The sequence below is a fragment of the Papaver somniferum genome, chromosome 8 (genome assembly GCF_003573695.1).
Source record: "Papaver somniferum cultivar HN1 chromosome 8, ASM357369v1, whole genome shotgun sequence".
Lineage (NCBI taxonomy): Eukaryota > Viridiplantae > Streptophyta > Magnoliopsida > Ranunculales > Papaveraceae > Papaver > Papaver somniferum.
The window spans coordinates 134735385-134741742 of record NC_039365.1 but is presented as its reverse complement, the minus strand read 5'-3'; the positions used below and the strand labels follow the sequence as shown (position 1 = coordinate 134741742).

Genomic DNA, 6358 nt, shown 5'->3' with positions numbered 1-6358 from the left:
AAAAATGTGTCTATCAAATACCCCCAAACCTATTATTTGCTAGTCCTCGAGCAAAAATAAAATAGAAATAAAATCATAACTCACTGTCGCAGGCATCGTCGATTGCATTTAGCGTATGCGATAAGCCTTTAAACCCCTAGGTGTCTCTTTTGGAGGAGTGTTTTCTCCGGGGGGCTTACCAGAGGTATACCCACAAAACCTTTATACTCCAGACCCTAGCTATCTACACAGAACCTTGGAAGGCACTAAAGAATCTCCTTGGTTGACATACTTATTGACTACAAGAGGAAGTACCATGATGCGAAATTCCAATTGTTGTACACGAGTTCGCACTCAAGCATACTAAAATTCATATAAAGTGACAGAGCTCTACTCAGATAGTCGCATCCAAACTCAGAATCAAACAAATCACATGGATAGATTAAGAAGATGGATATAGAAAAACATAGATGGTTTTGATGTTGACTAAGGTGAACGGTGTTTCTCATATCTGTCTGAAGGCCACTGCCATAATGAACCTATCCTAATGGACTGAGATACTGGTCTGACTAATATCAACACACTGGCATATACAAGGGTACCAGTGGTCGATAATCCTAACTCTATGCCAACACAACTGGCATATACAAGGGTTCCAGTGGTCGACTTTATTGAATTTATTCCAGTTAGTCTGATGGTCTGGTCACAATTTTTCTTTTTTTTTTCTTTTTTTTATGGCTATATCAATCACTCTATTTCACCCTAGCAATGGTAACAACTTGAATCGTGAGCCCCACCTAATCACTTAGAGAAATATATTTTAAAAGAAAAAATAAAAATAGAAGTGAAAAGGACTCAATGGGACATGGAGAAACTACCATGTTATTTCTAACACCTGAGCTCTGTGCTTTTATGAATACTCTTTAGATGTTTCCATGTAATAAGATTGGTCCCTCAACTCCTACAACCTAAGTGCTTCCATCCACTTAGATTGGGTAGTGCCATCCTTAATAAGGATAAATTTCTAGGTTCTGGAGTTTATTTATTGCAACGAAAAGGTAACAAAAAGTCAAAAATTTCTACCCCACCCCCAAACCTAAATCTAACATTGTCCTCAATGTTTCTAATTAAAGAACAGATACCAAAAATATAAGTAACATGAGGAAATAGTAAAGAGAGAAGTCGGAAAGATAGTACCTGGGTGAAGTGTAACCAAAAACCTACAAAAATAACATACAACATACAAAATCGCCTCGATGGTCAATCAAGGTAAACAGGGTCCTCCAGAGGGACCTCCTCAACATCACATGTAGGAAAAGGCTCTATAAAGGGCTTCAATCGCTGACCGTTAACCTTCGAAGAACTACTACCATCTGGTGTCTCAATCTCAACATCGCCATGAGAAAAAACAGTACGGACCACAAAAGGACAGGTCCATCGAGAGTGCAACTTCCCGGGGAATAGATGCAACCGAGTGTCATATAGAAGAACTTTTTGACCTGAAGAAAATGACTTTCATAAAATATTCCTATCATGCACAAGTTTTATTTTGTTCTTATACTCCTTAGCACTACTGTATGCATCTCTAGGAATCTCGTCCAACTCATTGAGCTGGAGCTTTCTTTGAGCTCCTGCCTTGTCAAGTGAAAAGTTTAAGTTCTTAATAGCCCAATAGGATCGATGCTCTAACTCAACAGGCAGGTGACATGCCTTGCCAAATACTAAACGATAAGGTGACATTCCAATGGGTGTCTTAAATGCAGTACGGTAAGCCCATAAGGCATCAGTAAGCCTCGACGACCAGTCTTTCCTATTTGGATTAACTGTTTTCTCTAGAATACATTTAATTTACCTATTGGGAACCTCTACCTGACCACTAGTCTGAGGGTGATATGGGGTTGCTACTTTATGGATAATACCGTATTGTTTCATTAAAAGAGCAAACGGTCTATTACAAAAGTGTGAACCTCCATCACTAATTATATCTCACGGCGTACCAAAACGTGTAAGTATATTCTCTTTCAAAAACTGGACTACGACCCTGTGGTCATTTGTTTTACACGGAACCGCCTCAACCCACTTAGACACATAGTCTACAACGACAAGTATGTAAAGATAACCAAACGAAATTGGAAATGGACCCATAAAATCAATGCCCCATACATCAAAGACCTCAATCACTAAAACAGGGTTCAAAGGCATCATATTTCTACGGGAAATGGTTCCTAACTTCTGGAAACACTCACAAGAAACACAATGACTATGGAAATCTTTAAACAACGAAGGCCAGTAAAATCCACACTGCAAAATCTTAGCAGCAGTCTTCTTAGCACTAAAATGACCCCCACATGCATGTTCATGACAAAAGAAGATAATACTAGACTGGTCACTCTTAGATACACATCTCCTAATAATCTGGTCCAGACAATACTTAAACATATAAGGATCTTCCCAAAAGAAATGCTTAACCTCGGCTAAAAACCTAGAACGATCTTGCTTACCCCAATGTTGAGGCATTCGACCAGTAACAAGATAATTCACTATATTTGCATACCAAGGTGATTGGGAAACAGAGAACAATTGTTCATCAGGAAAATTATCCCTTATAGGAAGGGAATTATTAGGGGAACTAACAAATAGCCTAGACAAGTGGTTTGCTACCACATTCTCTGCACCCTTTTTGTCTCTAATGTCTGGACAAAATTCTTGTAACAAAAGGATCCATCTAATCAATCTAGGTTTGTTATCCTTCTTAGACAAAAGGTATTTCAAAGCAGCATGATCAGTATAGATTACGATCTTAGAACCTAATAAATAGGATCTAAACTTATCCAATGCAAACACGATGGCTAGCAATTCCTTCTCAGTAGTTGTATAGTTCATTTGGGCATCATTAAGAGTTTTGCTAGCATAGTAAATCACATGGAGTAACTTGTTTTCTCGCTGACCTAGCACAACGCCTATAGCATAATCTGAAGCATCACACATGATCTCAAACGGTAGGTTCCAGTTGGGTGCCTGGACTATCGAGGCAGTAGTGAGTAAAGTTTTAAGCGTATCAAAATCCTTTAAGCAAGCATCATCGAAGACAAACTTAACATCTTTTGCAAGAAAATTGCAAAGAGGTCTAGAAATCAAGCTAAAATCCATAATGAATCGACGGTAAAAACCTGCATGCCCTAAGAATGACCTAATATCTCTTACGGTTTTTTGGACCTGTAGAGTCTTAATAAGGTCAATTTTGGCTTTGTCTACCTCTATACCCTTTGAAGAAACGATGTGCCCTAAGACAATTCCTGATTCAACCATGAAATGGCATTTTTCCCAATTAAGCACTAAATTCTTTTCCTTACACCTAGTCAACACTAATGTCAAATGATGCAAGCACTCATCAAAAGATGAACCAAACACTTAAAAATCATCCATAAAGACCTCTAAGAACCATTCTACCATGTCAGAAAATATGCTCATCATGCAACGCTGAAAAGTCGCAGGGGCATTACAAAGCCCGAAAGGCATGCGTCTATACGCAAAGGTACCAAATGGACAGGTAAAAGTGGTTTTCTCCTGGTCTTCTGGGGCAATAACTATCTGATTATATCCAGAGTATCCATCTAAAAAGCAGTAGTGACTATATCCAGCTAATCTCTCTAGCATCTGGTCGATGAAGGGAAGGGGAAAGTGGTCCTTCCTTGTGACCTTGTTCAATTTCCTATAGTCAATACACACACGCCATCCCGTGGTCACTCGGGTTGGGATTAATTCATTATTATCATTCTGGACTACAGTGATACCTGATTTCTTGGGATAACCTGAACAGGACTGACCCACTTACTGTCTGAAATTGGGTAAATAATACCTGCATCTAACAACTTAAGCACCTCTTTTCGAACTACCTCTTTCATGTTAGGGTTCAGTCGACGTTGCATCTCCCTAGAAGGTTTAGAGTCTTCCTCTAAATGAATCTGATGCATACACACAGTAGGACTTATACCCTTAATGTCTGCTATAGTCCACCCTAAAGCTTCCTTATTATCTTGAAGTACTTTTACTAGCCTACTCTCTTGATCACTATCCAAATCGGAAGCTACAATCAAAGGTAAAGTCTCAGATGGGCCTAAAAACACATACTGTAGAGTATCGGGTAGTGGTTTAAGGTCCAACTTTGGGGGCTCTTCTAAATAAGGAATTAGGGTAGTCTCAGAAACTGGTAACGGTTCGAACCTAGATTTCCATCTATCAGTGTCTAACACAGGGGTAAAATCTAATAAAGCATTCACTTGTTCAATAGTGCTATCGTCATCAAAATCTAAACCAAAATGGGATAGACAACTTTCTAATGGGTCTTCAAATAAAATGTTTGGTAATGACTTCTGAACTAAGGCTTCTATCATGTTCACCTCTTCAACACATGTGTCATCTAGCTCATAAGGTAGCTTACTGACATTAAAAATGTTCATCTCTATAGTCATATTACCAAAAGATAAATTCATCACACCATTTCGACAGTTAATGATCACATTCGACGTAGCTAAAAACGGGCGACCTAAAATCACAGGTATCTGGTTCTCTGGGTCAGGGACATGTTGAGTATCTAGGACCACGAAATCCACTGGATAGATAAACTTTTCGACCTCAATAAGGACATCATCAATAACACCTCGAGGAATTTTAACAGACCTATCAGCTAACTGCAGTGTTATCTGAGTAGGTTTCATTTCACCAAGTCCTAGCTGTAAGTACACATGGTACGGAAGTAGGTTCAGACTGGCTCCTAAGTCAAGTAAAGCTTTTTCTACCCGGTGTTTACCTATTTTACAAGAAATGGTAGGGGAACCTGGGTCTTTGTACTTTGGAGTTGTAGTGTTTTGAATAATTGAACTTACGTGACTAGCTAAAAAGGCTTTCTTATGGACGCTAAGTTTTCGCTTTCGCGTACACATATCCTTAAGGAACTTGGCATAAGCAGGAATTTTCCTAATTGCATCTAATAAAGGAAGGTTTATGGTAACTTGCTTAAAAACCACCAATATGTCATTAAAGTTCGATTCCTTCTTTGTTGGTACTAATAGCTGAGGAAATGGGGCTCTAGGCATAGAATCAGACCTCTCAGGAACTGAGTTGGCATCATCAGAAATTTTATCAGTTTCCTTAGCTAGTTTTCTTGAGGGGTGAACTACAGTATGTTCACTATCGGGCATGGTTACCTGATTGTCTACTATTCTACCACTCCTAAGGGTTCTAATAGCATTCAATTGATTCGATGGTTTTGTACCTACTTCATGAACTCCTCTAAGATTGGGATTAATCTGACTAGGGAACCTACCATTATCTCTCTCACTTAAGGTCTTAGCTATTTGGCCGACTTGAAGTTCTAACTTAGCAAGGCTCTGAGCATTAGTTTGAAAATTCTGCTTGGTTTCCTGTTGAAAACTAACATGGCTCTGTGCTAACATTTCCTGAGTTTTTGCTAACATCTTAATAGATTCCTCTAAGCTAGTCGTTTTATTTTCTGGGCCTGATGTATTCCTAGTGTAGCCAAAACCTGGGGGAGCATTAGAATTATTAGACTGACCCTGAATCTGGCCCTTAGACCATGAAAAGTTCGGATGGTTCCTCCAACCAGGATTATAGGTTTCTGAATATGGGTCAAACTTCTGATTATCAAACCTAGTGTTTTATATATCATTGGCTTGCTCTTCATTATTCTGGCCTTCCCAAAAAGGCTCCAATCTACCACTAGTGTTACCCACTTCTAAAGCTTCTAACCTTTTCGCTATAGCAACAATTTTGGCATCTGATTCATAGCCTCCTTCTACCCTATTAACGTTTCCTCTGCCGAGAAGAATTGTTTTCTGGGGTCCCCTACTACTTTCCCATTGTTGGGTCTTTTCGGACTTCATGCAAATATGTCATCGCGTCATCAACTGTTTGGTTCTCAAATCCACCAGTACATATAGATTCTACTGTGGTTGTGGTGGGATAATCTAAACCCTCATAAAGGATCTGAACTAACCTAACCTTCTCTAAACCATGATGAGGACATTGGGCTAATAAATCATTGAACCTTTCCAAATACCTATACAAAGTTTCTCCCTCCTGTTGAGAAAACGTGCAGATTTGCGTCCTAATAGACGATGTTTTGTGCCTAGGGAAAAACTTGTTCAAAAAGGCAGATGTAAGTTGTTCATACGTTTCGATTGACCCGGAAGCCAAACTATATAGCCACGATTTAGCTTTATCTTTCAGGGAAAAGGGAATAACCTAAGTTTCAAAGCATCATCATCTAGGTTTCTAATCCTGAGGGTACTACAAATTTCCTCAAAGTCCCTAACATGGAAATAGGGGTTTTCATTTTCTTTCCCTAAAAGATTGGGAG

The 6358-nt window shown here is 39.1% G+C and overlaps 1 pseudogene; it reads left to right on the top strand.

Annotated features, from left to right (window-relative positions):
• The first annotated feature begins 6007 nt into the window (after window positions 1-6007).
• Window positions 6008-6107, top strand: LOC113307106 (annotated as a pseudogene).
• Window positions 6108-6358: the final 251 nt, after the last annotated feature.